At 46.1% G+C, this 20031-nt stretch overlaps 1 protein-coding gene across 2 annotated transcripts in view; it reads right to left on the reverse strand.

Moving 5' to 3' along the window:
• The window catches only part of CUNH4orf19 (chromosome unknown C4orf19 homolog), a 34899-nt gene extending 16774 nt beyond the window's left edge, over window positions 1–18125 (reverse strand). For both annotated transcript variants that reach the window (XR_003249083.1, XM_026037426.1), the window contains exons 1-2: window positions 18009–18125; window positions 1080–1170 (exon numbers count right to left, since the gene is read on the reverse strand). The gene's annotated coding sequence lies outside the window, so the exon portion shown is untranslated. The remainder of the gene's footprint in view (window positions 1–1079; window positions 1171–18008) is intronic.
• Between the last annotated feature and the right edge of the window lie 1906 nt (window positions 18126–20031).

Below are 20031 nucleotides of genomic sequence, written 5' to 3' on the forward strand. Positions count from 1 at the left end.
AATTTCTCTCCTAATCTCTAATTAATCTTACTTAACAGTGTAATTTTGTCTTAATGTCCTCATCTGTTTTGTGTAAACCGTGGCCTAACCGTTTACACATATCGTGGTGCTTTTAAATGAAAATAAAATCATGGCCTCTTGCCATGTGTTGAAGAGATGCAGATTTTATTTAACTAATGTAAAAGATTCTTCCTGTTTTAACTAAACTCCGTGGTGTGCTCTCATCTCTGGAGAGCTGCTTTTGTTTGTCTAAGAAACTTCGGAGCAGCAGATTAGCTAAAGGGTTTTCTTTTAATTTTTAATTGGGTTTTGTTTAAATCTGCTACAAAATACGTTCCCAATTTTCTCTAGAAATGGAAAGAAAAATGCCAAAAAGGAGAGCTGATAGGGGTCATGGCTGTTGGTAAGGGGTAGGCATAGCCGTTACATCATGTCAAGAGATGGGTGGACAGAGTGAACTTCTGCCTTCCCGCTGAAAATAACAAGGTATCTGACTGTGTTTTGATCCAAAATTTGTTTTTTCTAATACGAAAAGCCACGAGTTAGTGAAGCTGCCTGTAGTCAGCGTATTGTTAAGATGAATGCTGAAATCCCAGGGTCAAATGTCTGAGGCTTAAGGAAAGAATACCTGAAGAAGCTGACTTCAGAGTGAACCAATAGTTCACTTCCTCTATGCCAACCAAGATGAGGCATAAACCATTTCTATGTTTGTACTTAAACTTGAGTTAAAAATATGCTCTTTTCCTTGCCTTTGGAGCTTTCTCCTCTTTTACTTGGTGGTAGTGTGGAATGTGGCTGTTAGTCCTGCAAATTACACTCACAACTAATTCATAACTAAATAGTCTTTTTTAGGTCATCTTTGCTTAGCAACATCCCTTTTGAGAGGTTCTTGGGAACTTTGTGTGATGCCTATAAGAAAACGTTTGTAAATCAAGGAGTGTTGCCACATCCTGTTCGCTTAGGTTGCTTAATACTTTTTATGTGCCTCTTTTTGAGCAAGCCAGCGCACTGAGTTGCTCCAGTTTGCTGCGAGATGTAGCTCCAGACGAACCGAGATGTGATCTTTGGGATGTGCTTACCATGTCAGCGTAGGTTGTTTATGCAAGTCAGTAGTATCTGCATGGTTGTCACGGGTCCAAGCAGCAAGTAGCTTTCACATTCCAAAATAACCTGGAATTAAAGAAAAGAAAACATAGTCTCTTGGTTACTGAGAACTAAGTACACTTAGTTCTCTTAGTGTGCTGAGAAGAGCCACAGTTCCCTGTAGCTTCTGTGCTGTAGCAGCTTCAATTTGCATTTCCCGTTTCATTTAGTTGCTGGGAAATAAGCTATCTCAAAGCCGTATGCTCAAAATCTGCATGTGGTGTGATAAGCCTGTGTTGCCATAAACCCCGGGTGATCTTTGTGCTGCACAGAATTAACCTTTCAAACACCATGGACAGTTATTTCTATATTTACCTTGTTGTTCTGCTTTGGCCCCTTCATTTTGAAGGGATCTGTGTCTGTCCTCTGACTGAACTGCACGTGTGGGATGGTTCTTTCAGTGTCCAGGCTGGGAGATACATGGCCAGAAATGCAAGGAATGCATTTCCCTCTAAATGTTGACATATGGTTGTGTTCGAGTGCTCTTTGTGCAAGGCAGGTTGCGCTGGGGTTGGTGTGTGGGTCACCATCAAACAGAGTCCTGTTGCGGGTTGGTGAGAGGACTGTGAGTGACCTTCCTAGGAGTGGAATTTAGGCCTTTAGGATTCTGATACAATGTCATGAAATCAAAGCTGAATTTGATAATCTTAAATTGCTTCTATTAACACCTGGAGTCCGGAAATTATTTTTTCAGTTGTAAGATTGTATCCTTCTCCCTTACGTTCTGTACTACTGAGCACCCAGGGCTCAGCTCAGTAACGTGTAGGAAACTTTGATCTGTGCTGGCAGGGGCTGTGACAACAGCACGTGGCTGTGCAAGGCAGGAGGTGCCATGTGGATTCACTTGCCTGTGTTTGCACGGGCCTTTAGGGATAAAGATAGCCCAGGAATGTGGGGTCAGAGCTCTGCATCCTAAGTTTTCCACTTCTGTAAAAATTTCCTGTTCTTCGAGTGCGTGTTAGAAGCTTTCTTCAGCTTCAGCTGACCTTCAGATTTCAGGCCAAAATACTAGCAGTGTGTGTCTCGTTTAAGGAACAAGGAAGAGGAGAAGCAGGTGAAATCTCTCTTGCTGTATGTTGCTATTCGCATGTGTTGCCGTTTGATCTGGCAACTCAGAGACATTTATCTTCCCTCCAGAGGACGAAACTGGAGGCAGTTTCTCGGGGGGCATGCAGTTAGCAGGAGAGCTGTCAGCTGCCACAGGCTCTGCTGCTCTCAGTGCCATTCATTTCCCAGCTTCTCACCAGCTGGGTAAGGAATGACCAGGTAAGAAGTGTCTTGTGAGCAGGGCTTCTCGAGCTTCATGCTGCACCTCCCTTGGGCACAAAGGTGTTGAGGTGCCCCGTTTCTGTAGGGTTAGTTCAGAGGGAATTGAGAAGGCACAGCAGCTTGCCCGCAGTACCCATGTATGGAGCACCTTCCTTTCCTTTCCTTGTACACACTGAGGACGTGCAGCCTTTTGAATCGGAGGAATCAGCCTACCCAGGTGCTTAAAAATTAATTAGAAACAGAGACCAAAACCAACTCCTGCTTCCTGCAGCTGTCGATGCTCGTAAATCAGCTCTGTTTTTCCTTTTGAAGCAGGACAAGAGAATGGGTTTAATTAATGGGTTTGACTTGCTTTGGAAACATGCTGCAGAGAAATTGTCCTCCTCACACCTTTGGCAGATGCTGTAAACACAAGTGTTGCTGTGTGGTTGCTGCTGGAAGGCTGCCCGCGGGGCTCTGCTGCACACAGCCGGATGCCTCGAGCAGGGGGCAAGCCCGTGGCTGCCACTAGTCCTTGGCCTTGCGACACTCGGGTCGTGGTCCAAGGTGTCGGGTGGCTGCTGGCACTTCCCTGCTTCCGCCTGAGGTCTGCTCGACAAGGACATTAGTAGGATACGATGGGAAAACAAAAAGGGTGTTTTTCATCCTATTGGGAATTTAATCATGTGTGGAATTTCCAAATACATGTAAAAATATGGGTAGGGTTATCCCGTCTCTCCATTTAAAAGAAAAGAAAAGCCTTTTCTTCTAAAAACTGTCCCTACAGCAGGACATTTCTGACTCTATTTTTTTTTTGTTTTTGTTTTTCTTGTGTTTTTCATTCTGTCTTATTACACGCATATGTAGAGAGATGCTGAAACTGCCCAGCTGGATCAGACTCAATTTCAGTGCTGTGGTCAGCTCCAGATATCTTGACAGAAGTTCCACAAACTCCCCCCAGGTAGCTGATATTACACAACTTCAATCTGACTCAATGTTCCCTGGCATATATATTATATAATGAGATGGCTATACATTCCCTATAGTCTGTATTGCAGCGTATGTTTCATTATGCTCCTGTAGGAACCTAGGTGGCTTTGGAAAATGTATACTAAGAATCGGTGGTTATGCTAGAAGAATCAGTAATTCAGAGCATTATTTAGACTTCTCTATATTGATTGAGTTTTGTTTTTTTGTTAGTGTGGCTTAGTCTTCAAGAAGAGAGTCATGGAAAACAGTGATGCTTTATTCAAATACTGAAAAATCAGCTATAATGGCAGATTGCTGCCATTAAAATCAGAAATATTAAAATATTTTATAATATTAATATAAAATATTGAAATCAGATTTTTTTCTCAGAGAGCATTTTGGGCAGGACCCTAGCTGAGGCTTTGGGAGGATGGGGCTTCTATGCTTCAGAACAATATTACTGGACTCGTGAGTGAATTTATAACAATATATGTGGGAATTAAGATTCAAAGTGAGTGCTAGAAGTGCAAGTCCCTGCACCTTGCAATCTGGCAGAATTCTTAGCCCTCCCTTCCTTGCTGTGACACACTCATGGCTTGGAAAGCTCCATGGTCCTTGTGTTTGAAACCCTCGTGCCAGAACAAGAGCACAGGAAGCAAGAAATGTTTGCAAACAATGGCAGACACCAGGCGCTGCTGCGCTGGGTCTCTGCATTTGTTATAAGAGAACATCTTTTCATTAAACTGTAAAATAAATATTTTAACTTTCTCATCTATATGTAACCGCTTTAAATCAAAAGTTTTTAATCATTTTTAAGTTCTTATAAAAATTATTATTAAAGCTACACTAGGAGGCACTTTATCCTGTGAGAAATCTTCATCGGCCCCATCTGGGGAGTGCAGGTTCCTGCAAGAGCTTGAGCTCCGGCCTCTCGCACGGGAGCAATGGCAGAGGCCCCGACCCCAGCTGCTGCTCTATCCCATCCCATCCCAGGCAGAGCTGTTTTTGGAGTAGCAAAGGTAGAGGAGGCTGCATCATCTCTGCTCCTTTGTAACCGCAGCTCGTGGAGCAGGTCAGTATGAATGGAGCTGAACCTCGATGTGACCTGTTCTGCTTTGTCTCCTCCAGGTTGCTCTCCAAGGGCCAGAAGAAGAAACCTGTGTGGACTTTAGGTTTGGCAGAAGCATCATTCAGGCTTGAGTGTTAGGCTTAGCCGTGGGTTGGTTTGCCCCCTTGTTGCTGACGAGTGTGAGGAGCTCAAGGCTTCGCTGCCTTATCTGCCGTCGTGCCCCATGTGGCACACGGATGGATTCCGCGTGGGCAGAGCCAAGGACGTGCCAGCCTGGAGATGTGACTTTTCCTATGTATTGGGCTGGAGAGGTGACTCGTGGCAGGGCCTCTGCTCCGTGGTCTGGGATGACCCTGTTCACGTTTACCTAGGAGCTCGTGCCCTCACTGTTCTTGTACCAAACCAGGGAACTGTTTGGGATGTGTGAGGGTGGGAGGGCATGTGTGCACTGTGCATCTTTACTCTTTCCACAGCCACCTTCATTAAAACTACCTGATGCAAATGTGCCCAATGCTTCCTGCTTTGCCAGCTTTCACCTGCCCTTGGAGCCACCTTGCTTTGGACCTCTCTTCCGAAGCAGTATTTTCAGATGCCCAGTTACCTCCTGGTCTTTGATAATTTTCCATCAACGATGGCAAAGCAACATGTAGTTTAGATATGGGAATTATGTGGGTTTCTGAAGAGCGTGATGCACCACCGTAAGCTAGTCCATGGGCAGAGCGCCATGGGAAGCATCCTGCTGGATGTGATTTTCCTCCACTCACATTTCTGAGGGTGCAGAAATGGACAGTGGTAAATCAGAATGTTTAAGCTTGGAAAGGACCTCTAGAGACCATCTAGTCCAACCTCCCTGCTCAAGCAGGGACACCTGGAGCATGTGGCACAGGGTCACATCCAGGCGGGTTTGGAAGACCTCTAGAGAAGGAAATCCTGCATCATGAGCAGAGTGAGAAGATTCAGGCCGATTCTGTAAGCAGAAAAATCCCTTAAGAAGATACATTAGGTCTCTAATCCTTTCAGTCAGAAGATTAGAGATTCAGTCAAAAATCAACTTACAAAAATGGCTTAAAAGTAAAGCTTTTGTAATAGAAGTAAGAAGTACATGATGCTGAGGACTTTGAAAATTGGAGAACTTTGGGAAATGGTATTTCCTGTGGTTGTGGTCACAAAACGTTCTGAGTTATAATTAGTCAAACATGATTCTTTTAGTGAAATATTTGAAATAGATTTGTGGTTGAAAGCATCCTGGTGCGCTCAGCGTTCAGTCATGTGCTTGGATGCAGACGCAGCCTTCAAGGCCCCAACCTCAGCCCGGGTTGTGTGCATTATAGCTCCTGATATTTTGGCTATTACAATGACCTGGGCAAGGATGAAGAGGAAGAGACGTGCTTCAGCTCGCGCTTTGCCTACTCGGTGCTATCGAACACACAGCTCAAAGCAGCATTTCCCGATTGCTTTTGCTGTGTCATCAGTATCATACTTTATTTTCACTTTAGTACTTGTATCTCTATGTTTAAGTGCTCACTTGTCCATTAAAATAGAAAAGCAAGTCTCAAAAGCTGCTTCCTCCTATTGCTCCTGCACAATCTTTTGGAAAAGGAGCTTTCATTGGGAGTTGGTTTTTCTTCTTTCTTACAGCGCGTGACGTGGAACGGAGCAAACACAGGGGCCTGTTGCCTTTGCCCGCGTCGCTCCGGTCGCGTGAGGGGAAGCTGCTGCGTTCCCCAAGGCTCCTCTCTCCCTTTTCCTTCTGCTCCCCATGCGTTTCTGAATCAAACAGGACCAGCCTGGGATAGGGTAGCTTTTATGGACGTTTTGGGCATTTTTGATGAAACTTAATACATGTAGGGGCTAAGAAAACTGAAAAAAGACATTTTTGGTTTGGGCAGATTGGTCTTTTTTAAAGAAATGGAAATGCTGCTATGATGTATGCTGCTTGAATATGTTTTTAAATGAAAGAAATAGAGGCCGTAGACCCATTCCTCTGTATTTATATAATCATCTTTGTGCTGACTGCTCCCAGTAATTATTAAATGGTACAAAAGTCCCCCGAACACCTATCAACTCAGTCGTGTGTATCACGTCTCTCAGCAAAACTGGTGTTCTGCGTTTAGCACAGTTTTATTTAGAAACAGAAATTCTTGTAACTGGGCCCTTCTTCAGCAGCATCTGCTTTCTTTATTTAACTTAATTAAAAGCTGTTGGGAAATGCATTGACGACATCGACATTTGGATAAAATTATGGAGTTCTGGCTTCCAAGCCTTTGAAATAAATGAAAGTTCTTGTTGGAGTTTCTGTTGGAGCACTAACTCACTTTTCCCTAATTTAAAGTTGTGAATCCCATGGGCCTGAAGCATTCCAAGCATCTACGGCCTTGCTTGTCCACAGCAATAGCGCTGTTACGAAACCAAACTAATCACCATCAACCAATTTTAAATCAGCGCATCATTCTTAGGGGTGAAATTGCTTCCATTTACCTGTGTTAGTTCCCCACCACGCCTGAGCAGAGGCTGTGGATGTGGTTTGAAGTGGCCTTTCCACGAGCAGCTCTGAGCAGTGGTTTTGCAGCCGTTATTAAAGGCTGGATTCTCACATCCAGGACGCGCTCGGTGCCTTGGCAGGACACCGGCCTCGCTGCCTCGGGCCGGGGGCTGTATTTACCTGCCGTTTTCATGGGCAGCGTTGAGACCACTGGGACAGTTGGAGTGGTGAGAGGCTTCCTGCCTGTTTGCTGTCTTTGATTACAGGAGCTGTAAGGAAGGCCTCAAATTTAGCTATTCATTTTTCTGTTGTAGGCTCAGCTTAACCAATCTGGTGTGATTTATGTGCGTTGCCGTGGCTTTAAGTGGGCAATTCAGGGACTGTTGTAAATCAATGTTCCTTTTGGCTTCGCAGTAACAATGCTGTGTATCTCATCTTGTAGAGTTTTGCTTAAATTGGGGGCTTGCAGAGGACAGTTATGTCTTTGGCACAGAATTTCTTTTCCTGTTTTACACTGCAATTATTGAAATTAAGGAGTTCTCATTAGGATGAAAATTATTGCCTTTTATTAAGTCTTTCAGTTGTGTGATTTGGTTCTTACAATAATTAGAGAGCTAATTAATGGCTAGCTTTGACAAGCTTTGACAAGAACCAAATTTTTAATGATAAAGTCCGACAATAAAAATTAAAATCTTAGGTCTCTGTTACACATCACAAAACTAATACAGATTTTTTTCTTTCGCAACTTATCTTTAATTTAGGCTCTAAATGTTATCTAAAGGATATTTTTGTTCTTTACAAAAGGGAATGCTTTACGCACTCTGTTACCTGGCCCATTATCTCTCGAGATGTTTAAATGGATCAAAGTTCTGTTTTCTCTGTAACAGCTTTCTTTCACCACAAGTGACATAGGACTGACTTGAGCTGTGCTTGGCCATCACAACTGAATTTCTGCGACGCTGAATGGCTGCCAAGGGGCAGGCCGTGATCTCACCAGTTTCCTTGTGCTGTGCTTGATGTATTAAAAAGAATAAAAGTAAATATTTATTTGAAGGACGGTAATGGAGGAAAGTCCCACTAAAAACACCAGTGTGTTTGAGGTGGGGTTTGCTCTGAACTCATGAGGTGGAAAGAACCTGTGAAGTGGAGGCCTCGAGCTCAGGCCGTCGCAGCACGGCTGGAGTGAGCCGGGCCTGGAGGAGCCTCCAGGGTGCCCGGAGACAGGGCCACCTATTCCCACCCTACTTTTAACAGCAGCAAAACCCCCTGCTTATTCAGATAGGAATTATTAGTCAGGAAGCAACAAGGAGTTCGCCAAACAAGCCTGCTGTTTAATCCGTAGTGCCTGTACAGTTGTGGTAGTGGCTTAAAACAACAGCCTTGCTACAAACTATAGTGGAGGGGAGTGAAAATTCCTTATTATTATTGCCTTGGGAAAGGAATACTGCTGCATAATGTTTTCCAACTAAAACAAAGCCTGGGTAGTTCAAACTATATTTTTATAGATATTTTATATATATATATATATACTATAGATATTTTTATATTTTTTTTCTACTTGCTGTGTTTTCAGGTAGCAGAAAATTTTATAGATGTGAAAGTTTTAGCAATGTGAAAGAAGGAAACTTGGGAATTTAGGCTTGTGGAGTAGATACCTCCATAGGCAAAGCCTAAGAAGAAGGAAATCGATGAAAACGTTAATATTGGGGCAGCTGCTTTTGTGGGCTAGGAGGAGTAATGAGTGGAGATGGTGGCTTTGAGATTAAGGGGACCAACTAATCTGCTAATGGCCTTTCCTGTGACCTTGTGGACATTCCCCAGACCTCCATGCGTGGAGCGCTCCGTGTTCGCGGAGGAGCGATCTGTGTCCCGGTGCCAGCGGAGGCCGAGGGTGCTGCTCCCATGGAGCAACTGGGAAAACCCTGCCCAGCTACTCGGCTACCTGGGAACTGCTTGGGCTTGTTGGGCGTGAACTGCTGCCGTGAAATGTGTAGAGCTGTTGAAAGTCCTCTTAATGCAACATGTCCCTGGCCCATGTGGAGCAGAGCCTCTACACTCTGGTGGAGCTAAGAGGCTTGACCGCTGGGTTGCCAGAGGGATTTAGAGTTCACGGTCTTGGTGATCCCGTGGCCTTGAGGAGCCCTTTCTGTTGGGTGAGCCCTGAACCTCGTGCGTGCTCTAGGCATCTGGATGCAGCGCTGCCAAGGCAGCATGTGGCACTGGCAGCCCTTCTTGCCTGATGTGACCCAGTGCTGGGGGTTGAGACCCCTGTGATGGAAGCCCCCTCCTAAATCCAAAAGGACACAGAGCTTTTACTTGGGATAATGACTTTGCTATAAATAGGCCAAATGGGCCTGTTTTTTTTTTTTTTATTATTTTTTAATCCCTGAAGTAAATGTCTAGATCCACTCAATTCTGAAACTACTCTATTTAGTCTAAAAGTGTTTAAATAGGTTATGCCTTATTGGGTGCCTGTGACAGCAAGAAGAACAATGAGACCTTTATCTCATCTGGTGCCTGTAGATCCTGCCGTAAGACAAACAGGGAAATACTGTAAAACAAAAAGAAGCCAACTGTCTCGTTCCTGATATGCTTAGCTGCAGAGGACCTATAGCCCCTTTATCAGGGGAAACCCTCTACGCCAATTCATGCTGAACTTCCTCCACTCTGGCTGAAAGGAAGGGGATGAAAGCCCAGAGATGTGATGGGAGCGGCATGACTTCACACCACAGCTGGGAAACATGTCACGCTTGTTCCAGGCATTTCACCTGAATGCCTCATAAAGGTCATTCATGGAGAGCTTTATTGCTGGCAGCAGCAATCCCTGCTTCCATGAAGAGACTTCACCCCTCCTGGAAAGTAAAAGAACCACGTGGAAGAAGAAGGGATAAGCCTAGACTGTTTCAGACTTAGCTGAAGAATAAAAAGAAATTAGGGAGAAAAATCTATCATCTAACAGACATCATTCTTGTCTAAGCAGGGTTATTGCCCCTACCATAAAAGGCTTTTTCTTAGATATCTTTGGACGTTCTGCTCCTTATCAGGCAGGCACATGGACAAGAAAAACTAACAGGGATGCAGTAGAAATCCCACAGAACAACAGTTCTGTCTTGCACAGACTGAAGAGCAGAAGGCCAAACCTAGAAAGGAGGTGAGTCTTGGTGGACTCAACCCGTGGGCTGGGAATTTTGTGCCAGTCTCTAGGCCAGTTGTTGAGTTCTGTGGAGCTCCCTGTGCCACCCAGCGAGCTCTATGGACAGAGCAATACAGTGCTGGGAATGCCAGATGAAGGGGAACTGAGCAGGCCTGGGAAAAAGCCGTTCTGCTGAACAAAGAAATCTCAGTCTCTGGTTAACTTTACTTCATGTCAAGGGTAGAGCATGTAGGTCTGGGCCGTTCCATGGCATGATTGGAACAATGCGGGCCCTGTGGCGGGGCATACCACGGGTGGATTAGCTGCGCTCAGGGTGCTGCTTTAGAGCAGTTCAGTCAAGTTTGCTTTATCCTAACAAATACTCGTTTAATGCAGTCGTTAGGAAAAGTGCAAACCACAGACTTGCAAATGAGCTTGGTAACTTAACAGATTTTGGGGTAAAACAGGGAATTTTAGGTTCTTGAAAGGCTGGTAGAGCCTACAGGGTAAAGATTTACATAGGTTTTATTGTTTCAAAAGAAGTGGGTAGCAAAAAACAAATCATATTTTGCACAGCTAATAGACTGAGAAATCTATTGGGAAGATTTATAGTTACAATTGGCTATTCCAACTGGAATGTCAACAGCATGAAAAGACACTGAAATGTGTTGATAAATACCTTGATTTTGTAAGAGTTACATCCTTGGTTTGTTACTGCTGACCTAGAGCAAAACCGCCACAGAGGAGCAGATATGACCCACAAAGTGTATGCTGTAAATTCAGCCGAAAGATAATCAGCCAAAAGATAGTCTATCTTGGCGAGACGGAAGGCGAGGGCAGCGCGAGTTAGCAGCTCGGCCTCGTGGCCGCCAGCAGGTCTGAGGAGCAGAGGGCTCCCGCAGCAGGAGGCCGCGCGCGGGCCCCGGGGCCTGCCTAGAGGAGCCGGTGCAAAACAAGTCCTGAGATCTGCTCGGTGCGAATGAGTAAGTGGGTTTTAGACACAAAACAAAACAAAAAAACCCCAAACGTTTTCCCTCTTAAACAGAGCTGTCTATATCCAGTTGTCCTGTATGGAAGCAGTGGTGAAATAGGTTTTAGCACCTTGATGGTGATGTCTTATTCCTATTGGTGTTAAATTGGATGAACTGAGATGAACTGAGCAATACAGCTTGTGGTGGGACCCTTAGAGGACATTCTTTCCTCAGTGGAAGGATTTGGATACAGAGTTTTAGCCTGTTTAGTGGGCAGAATGGTAGTACGTTGTTTGTGTCGGAGCCCGGTTGTCCGCAGCTCAGGGCAAGGCCGGCGCTGTGTGTCGGAGCCCCAGGTGTTTGCAGTCCGGCGCGTCAGTGAATGGTCAGGCCACGGCACTCCGGCATCAAAGTGCTCTTTCTGAGGTTGTTTTGCAACCTGCTTAGACCCGTTCAGCTTGGGGTAGTTTGAGAATGATCACTTATATGAATCGTAAGTAGAATAAAAGTATGAATCCTTCTAAAACATTGTAAGGTATATAAATCAGTATCTTTAGTGCAATATATCTATATTAGACTGTTCTCAGGCCAGACATAGTCTGAAATGCATTATTTATGTTGCTTTTTTTTTCCCATTTCCCTTATCCCTTTCTCTCCCCTCATTTTATCCCTTGTTGCTTAAGAACATTTCACATGAAGAATGGTCAGTAGAAAAGCAGATGATTATTCAGACTGTAGTTTCAAAGTACTGTAAAAATATATAAAAAACCTGTTTAAACACATAAATAAACACTAAAGCTTCTGAAGGTCAGGCTCAAAATTCTTCAAGAAAAGACTGATAAAATATCTTAATAAAGACTTCCATGTGATGCACTTTTTTCTGCCACTTGAGTTCTTTTCAATTGAAAGCGTTTCTCTTTTCTCTAAAATATAACACTTAGATTGATGTGTAAAGCACAGAGCTAATTTAATCAAGAGCTGCTGAGAGTGCCTGTGAACTTTCCCTTTTGCTTATTTTAAACCAATTTCCCTAACAGACATTGAGTGATGATAGGTGGCTAAGAGAATGATAAGGCACAATGATTTAGTGAGGAAGAGTAAAGGGGTTTTATTTGTAATTACAGTAATTATTCCTCACTATAAGACAGATCCAACATATTGAACAGTGCATTAAAAGGAATTAAATGTATCTAAAATGTGGTGGAGGTGAGATAGCAGTGAAATACAGCTGCATCTCCTTTCTGTGACTGAATGGAGACATGCTCGTCCTGATTGTGTTTGCAGCCTTTTCAGTGTTACACAGGAACAATATTTGCAGGCTACAAAAAGTATTTGCTGTCTTAACAGGCCTAGTTTCGTGTGGAATCAAGGCAGCTTACTGTGCTGCTGTTTTTGCTGTCCGTACTGTGTGAAAGAAGGGGCTGCGTTCACCAGAGTTATCACCCAGAATTGCTCAATTAAGCCTGACTTGCGGAAGTCATTTGGGGTCCCTCCTGATGTCATATGCTAGGAACTGCAGGGACGTTTCAAGATGATCTCTTCATCTCAGAGAGCGATAGTGGAACCGTAAGGGACGTGTCTCGGGTAGCTGATACCTGAGCAAATACCTGCTGCCTGGAGGAACAGTATTGGCTAATCTGACACACTTCCTCAAGGCAAGGCCGTTATCAACACTGATAACTGATAGCGCTGGTTGAAATTTAAAAGTGTGTTAGTTCCTAGAGGCAGTTTGCGCTATGACATAGAGCCCCTGGGAGATGGATTCACGTTCCTGTGCTTGCTGTGTGGGGCTCCGGGGCAGCTTCTCGCTGCCCAGACTTGGTCTCCCCAGGTGCAGAAGAGCAGTGAACATTGTGAGTTAAATAGTCGCCCCTCAGCAGGAGAGTCCGGCCATCCCCATTTCAGAAGTGTCCAGTGTAAAGTGCTGGTCCAGAATCACAGAATGGTTGAGGTTGGAAGAGACTTCTAGAGATCATCCAGTCCAACCCCCTGCTCCGGCAGGGACACCCAGAGCACAGGGCACAGGGTGGCACCCAGGCAGATTTGGAAGGTCTCCAGAGAAGGAGACTCCACAGCCTCCCTGCGCAGCCTGTTCTGGGGCTCTGTCACCCTCACTGAAGCGCTGTAGAGACGCGAGGCAAAGGTGGGGCTGTGGTGTGGGGGGCACCACGTGCGGGGGTTGGCTGTGGGGCAGCTGGTGCGACCCCTGAGGAGCAGCCAGTGTGATCCCTGGGGCAGCCAAGGAGGGGAGCGGGCAGCAGCCCTGCCTCGTGCCCCTCTCCGCTGGGATCCTTTAGCTCCTGCTTTCACACGTCAGGTGCAGACATGTGACTTTTTCATCAAACCTGCACTTAAGGCCCGGTGAGGGGGTGCCTGGGGCACTGTGACACGGAGTGGGAATGTTTCTGCCCCGATCCAGAGGCCTCCCTGCTGTTCCTGCCTGGGCTGCCGGTTAATGGGTGTTTGGTTAACGGGGCTGGGCCGGCGGGGGCCCTGCCGGCTGCTTCTGTCGAGGCCTCTGGGTAGCAGGGTCCAAGTCTCAGACTTAGAGGCGTTTTACTGAACAGTTGGTTTTTCATTTTGTAATTTTGATCAGTTTTGCATTAGCAAATTTGTATGTTTTTTCCCTTTACATACACATGAACAGTTTTATAGAAGGTAATAAGTTGGATAATTGCACCAAGCAAGTTTTTAATGCATATTGGTTAATATGGACTAGCCACTTTCACACTATGTGTGTCCATCCAATTCGGTGGAAAATATTCCCAAGCAATTTTAATTTAAAATGAGATTTTCAGGGCAGAAGTCAGACCTTGTGCATGGCGGTAGCTTCTCAGGCCCCTGGAGACCATCACTTTAGAGCTGATGACTGTAGCTTCTGCCTCATTTACATTCCAAATGAAATCTTACGGTATTTTTGTCCTTTCTGCATCTTTGCCTGTGAAACTGTGCCCAGCAATTGAACGTGTATCTTTGCCACCCAGACGCAGCCTGTTTGCCGCTGATGTTCAGTGGAGACGTGCATGAATCCCGACAACAAAAACGCGGCACAAATACCAGCCGTGCGACATCTGCCAGGTTTGCGTGGACAAAGAGGACACAGAAACAAACACGCAAAGGGCACAGCTAGCGCGACGGTAAATATTGTTTTTTCCATACCCCGCCCAGACCAAAAATAGGGGCACAGAGGCCCTTAACAAAGCTTCATTGAGTTGGCTGCGAGCTGCCAGCAGCGGCTTTTCCCGCTGAGCTGCAGGTGAGCAAGGTTTGCTTCCCAAGCCCGGTGCTGTGCTGCTGCCCATGGGCACAGCAGGGCCGGGCAGCAGCATCTGAAATCAGGAGCGTGGAAATCCACCCCCCAAGTGAGAGCGCTGCCAGGTATGACTGCCTGGAAAGCAGTGGCAGCCGCTGATGCCTTTGCAGGGAGCCCGGCTGGACTCCTGCACAGGGCTGGGGTGTTGGAGGTGGGAGGTAGAGCCAGGTGCCCCCAAACATCCCGCTGATAAAAGCAGGTTGCAAAGCGGTGGCAGGAACAAGAGGGAAGTGAGTGCCATGATGGAGTGGGAGGGTGAGCTGGGAAGGATGGAGGCCTCGGCATCCCGGAGAGCACCGGAGAAAGCAGGGCCCAGGGAGGGGGCTCACTCTTCACCCTCCCCAGGGAAAAAGAGTAAGTCTTTTCATAAGTCACATAGTAGTGACTCGGAAACACTTCTTTAACCAGAAGGCCTCTGCGGCTCTGCAGAAGGCAGTTGAGGTTAAAGAGAAAAGCTGGGATTTAAATGAACCTTTTTAGAAAGACTGCGGCAGTCAAAGGTCACACCAAAAAGGAAACTTATGGGTTTTGTTTTTCTGCTTCCTGTTGTTACAGATAAAGTGTTTAGTTTCCACTTAATAAAATTTTAAGGTTTCTCGGTAGGTCCACGCGAAAGTGACTCATAGGAGAGCTGGCAGGAACAGTGTTACTGTTTCTTCTCTTTCCAATAGTCCCTTTTGACCTTTCTACCACGACTCACTTATCTGCCCAATTTGATATTAGCCTGTCAGTAAGCTAAGAGCTACGCAGCCTCGCACCTATTCTTATTAGCAGTGTATCTATCCTGCGTGGTGGTGCTTTCCTTCCGTAGCCAAGCCCAGCTGGTCTGTGGCCTCCCTGCCTGCGTGGCCCTTCTGGGCGCTCTCGTGCAGCGCCGGTGGGCGAGCGAGCCCTTGGTGGCCGCAGGGCCCTGCGTTGGGACCGGGAATTCGCTCCCTGCTCTGCTCTGCTCCTGCCCGCGACCTTGCACAGCACCCGCATCCGCGGAGGAACAGGAATTCCCACTGTTCTCTTTCCCGTGGAAATCCCATGGGATTTCTGGAACAACCAGACACTGCTAAAAATACTGGAAGATTTTCCTCATGAAAGGAAGGACACTCAGAGAAAATGCTAAAGATTTTACTACTGCCACTATTTTGTTAGGACAGTTCTGGCATTCTCTTCTGACATAATTCTCAGATGGACAAATTTAGGAGGAGAAATCTTAATTCAGGCACAAAAAGTGAATACTTATTTTCTGGCTAGGAGCTTTCCTGTGTTTCAGTGGGCTGTGTGGTGCCACTGAGCTTTTCTTCATCCCCTTGCCCCAGCCAAGCAGTAGCAGCGGGAAATGTAGACAACATTGAGGCCGTATTTAATTAAATACTGTACAAGCAGAAAAAGACTGTGCCTTCCTGTGCAAACAGACGTTAGGAAAGATTTTCCTTAGGGAAATAGGGCCCATAGCCCCCTAGTCCAGACCCCTGCAGTCGGTAGTGCCTGGAGCCGCCTGAGCCGTCAGTGGGGGTCTGGGGAGCTCCTTTGGGGGTAGTGTGTGAACCCTTCCAAACTTCTGCAAGTCTTTTGATATTTGTGTGTGGGTTTCCTCCAAGTTCTGAATGCAAAGTTCTCTCTCAGGTTTCCAGTGATACGTTTGAAAGAATCTCCCTCTGTTCTTGCACACCTGAAAGCATTTGAATTGTGTGTTTTTCCCATGAAACACCGATACACTTCACTCTATGCTGACGTGCCAAAGCAACATAATAGGTTGGATAACTTCTTCAGCAAAAAGTAATTATGAAAGTGGTGCAAATTACTGTAATGACTGTGAAATTGTTGCCATAAAGAACATCTGGTCTACTAGAGTGCTAGAAGGCAAATGCCTCATTTGTATTTCTTTCTTTGGGACTTGGGTTATGTTTCATTCTCATTCAACGTCTGGGCTTTCTGGCTGCGGAGTGCCCGCGTGGGTCAGTGTGTGCCCCACAGCACCGCACCTCCCAGCTTACAAAGGCATTCTACCTATTAAACATTCAACAGTTTTAATTGCTGAGCTACTAAGCGCTACTTTCCCCTGACCCGCCCAGTTTGTACAAACATTTCTTAAAAAAGATTGGCCACGATAGGCTGTTCTTAGCACTTAAGACGCAATGTTCCTTTTCAGGGAAAAGCTGCGTAATGGGACGGCTGTTTTTTTGGGGGCTGGTGCATTCTTTCCTTTTCCCCAAGATTTAAGTGTCGCTGTGCAAATAAGCCCCTTATTGACAAGCGTTTCTGAGCAAGTGCAGAGGTCAGTTATGTAAGAGTAAATAAAGACTGGCTCTTTCTACGCGCCACGGCTGCGCTGCCTCCCCAGCACCGCGGCACTGAGCTCCTCTGCCGGCGCGTCACAAAAAGAATTAGTTGGATAATAAGAATTTTGATGTCTCAAGCTGGACATACTAGGTCTGTTTTCATCTTCACCCTTCTGAAAATTAAACTAAAACATATTGGAAATGAATGGTGATACTCATCTTTTAAAGCAGTGTTGATCAACTTGTCGAGGCTCAGATATTTTGAATTTCCATTAAGCATGAGTAAAAGTACTTTTTGCAAAGCATGTTGAGAGCTGATCTGAAGAGTTATATATATTGTTTTCCATTTCTTTTTAGCTTTTGCTGGTATTATGTACCAGAAAAACTGATGGGTTTGTAAAATAAGCTGAGGAAAATACTTTGCTTGCAATCACCTCGCAGTCATTGTGGGTGTAAATTACTAAACCCAGTTTGCTGCTTTTGTGGAGTGGGAATCCCCACGGGTAGAAACCTCATGATGCAGCAGAGATCTTCTATGATAAGGTAAAATCGACAGCTCTATAGAGCTGCCTGTAACTACAGCCTTGCAAAGGGATTAAAATGGTGAGTGGTTCAAACACTGTGTAAAAACAACTGAAAAACTGTCACGAGAGAAAGAACTTTGTGATAAAGATTCTACCCTAGAGAAGTCCTTCAGTGCAGGTAGAAAAAATGAACACTTGCAGTGCTGTCAGCAATATTGGTGAAAGTATCACACTCCATGGGAAAATGGATGTGCTTATATGTAATTTTAATTTTTGATTAACAATATTTTAACCAAAGCATCGCTTTCTTCCCCTATTTTGTATTTTTTTTCCTTTTATGTAGCACTGAAATAAACTCCCCATCTGCCTTGCTTAATCTTTGCAAGATATTTTTGTGTGCACTGAATTATAGCGAGGGAAATCAGAACTCCTGTAAGTTCAGTGAGGAAACCACGACCATTAAAACATATTTTCACTGAAGCGACTGAAACAATACGCAATTCAGCCTGTAAGTAAAGTCAGAAGAGCTCTAAATCCCTTCCCTTCAGACATCAAAGACATATTAACTCCCCCTTCACCCCACAGACTCTTAACACATCCTGTGCAATAACCAAACGGTCTTAAGGAATATTAGTTTTAGCTTTCTAGTAGTCAGACGTTGTTTAAAGAATTGGTTTGTTTGACTGTCCACTGAGCTGTGTTTCTGAGTATAAAAACACGCAGGTTCTACGGCAGGTGAAATGACTGAGATCAGGTATTTTCAGGATAAAACTCTTAAATTGCTCTGAAAACTAAGAACTAAAGAGAGGACAGAATAAGCCCAATAAACAGTGTCCCTTGAAAGCAAAATGTACAAGTTTAAAGGAACAAGAACTTTTCCTACCTGTGGCTTTTACGCTGGTCAGGAAGTGCAGCTCTTTCCTGATTACGATCTTCCATGGCTTAGCTCGGCTTCTGCATTTGAATGTTAAATATGTAAGAATGCCTTGTTTAGCTTGGGAGTTTGCATGACCTCTTAATGAGATACTGTAGTTAGTGTCATTGGGTATTAAGGCGTCATGTGACTGTAGATGAAAATAAAATCCTTTAAAGTTTGCATTTAATACTTCCTAGAATCTGTAACCCTTTACCTGCAGGCTGGGTATGAACGGGGTGAACCTCTCTGCTTTCTGGTCAGGGCTAAACCAAGAGAGGAGCGTGTGCTAAATCCTTCCTTTCCTCTGGGATGGTCACGTAGGATAACAACAAAGTTCAAGCCTGACAGTGAGTCAATACTGTCACATGCATCTTTCTGAAATTAAATCTCCCCATGCCACAAATTCTGCTAAAGGATTTAGCAGAAAGCTCCTCTGTTGTATCAGGTAGTTTCGCGCAGCAGTGAAGTTTAGTCCTCCCTATGTTGGGTGATGCCCCACAGAGCAGCTCTGACTGCAGGTAGGAGTTTCAGGCACGGTGTCGCCTCCTGCGAAACCTGCTGACTGTTCTGGAGTCGCGTTGTTCTGGGTGTGGTGCTCCCAAAAAACACGTTCTGCTGCCCCTGCACATTTGGGAGGGTGTCCCCAGCGCAGGGGGTTAATATAAAGCAATGTCTGGCAGCAGCTGGATCAGGTGTTTTCCATGTGCAATCTTTAACATATATCAGTGTACCTGGAAACTATAAAATAAGCCCTGGAAGGAACTTGCCAACTCACGCTAACGTTGCATCACCTACTCGCGTGCGTCACTGTGCGGGTCCGGAGCTGCAGAGATCCAGCTGGCTCCCTCCGTAGGAAATGTTCTACAGATCCTTCGTGTGGCTGAGCTTTGGGAAGGATTCCCTGAGGTCTGGCTGCTCCTGTCACGCTCCCTAACCATGAGGGCAACTGCACGTGGTCGCCCTGCCAGGTGCCGCTGTTGTCCTTGCCATCCCCAGGAAGGTCCCGTCCCGTCCCATCCCATCCCATCCCGCTTGCCCTTCTCATGCAGAACATCCTCCAGATGCTCCGTGCTGAGCTTGGCTGCTCCCTCTGGCACGCGCTGCAGTCAGCGCAGCGGGCTCTGTCAAACTTGTGTCACTTGTGAGCGCAGCGGAGGGAAGGGGGACAGCAGGAGAAGCAGCTGCGCCACCTAGTCCCACCGCAGCCTGAGCTGCTGCGACGCGAGCCGGGAAGCAAGTGACAGGGGGCTGCTTGTTCTAAACCAAGTGTGTCACTGAGCGAGACCAGGGGTCCTTCGCAGGCTGAAGCACCTCCAACAAACCCCTCACTCCAACAGCTCTGCGCTGCAGCACCAGAAGTGTTAGTTCTGCTCCCGTCATCCAGCTCCTCTGGCCTCACCGACTCCAACTGCTCTGCAGCTGCCATTTGGTGTGTGTGGGGGGTTTCTTTTCCTACAGCTGAGCTTTTAGCATTACCTGAAAAGGGACTTAAAGAGCCAGGGAATGTCCTGCTGCAGAAGCCTACGTTAAACTCTCAGGCAGGCCGTGATCAGCAGGTAGAGGTTCCTCAGGATGCCTCTTGGGCTGCTGGCCAGGCTCAGGATGGCTGCCCGCACAGAGCAGGGTGTGCAAGCAGGGCAGCTCACTCTGCTTCCCCTCTACGCCCCAAACTTGGCCTCCCCCAGAATGGTCCCTGCTTTTCAGGGCTGCCACGTTGCTGCCTATTGCTATGCAGCATTCCTGTGCATTCCTATCCCTATTCCAATGCCTGTTTTTGGAAGAGGACATTGTAGTGAAGCAGCACGCTGCCCTCATGTGTGTGCATGCTGGTCTGGGGTGCTGCGTGTGGTGGGTGCTGCAGTCCGGCTGTTCCTGGCGGTCAGGCCGAGCATGGGGCTCATGGTGCTCTGAGCTTCCCTAGCCCCATCCATGTGGACAGGAAACTCAGTGCTGTCCATAGAAGGGTGTCTCACACCGTGTGGACCTGCAG

This window comes from Nothoprocta perdicaria, unplaced genomic scaffold, assembly GCF_003342845.1.
Source record: "Nothoprocta perdicaria isolate Ctin4 unplaced genomic scaffold, notPer1 scaffold_2, whole genome shotgun sequence".
NCBI classification, from domain to species: domain Eukaryota; kingdom Metazoa; phylum Chordata; class Aves; order Tinamiformes; family Tinamidae; genus Nothoprocta; species Nothoprocta perdicaria.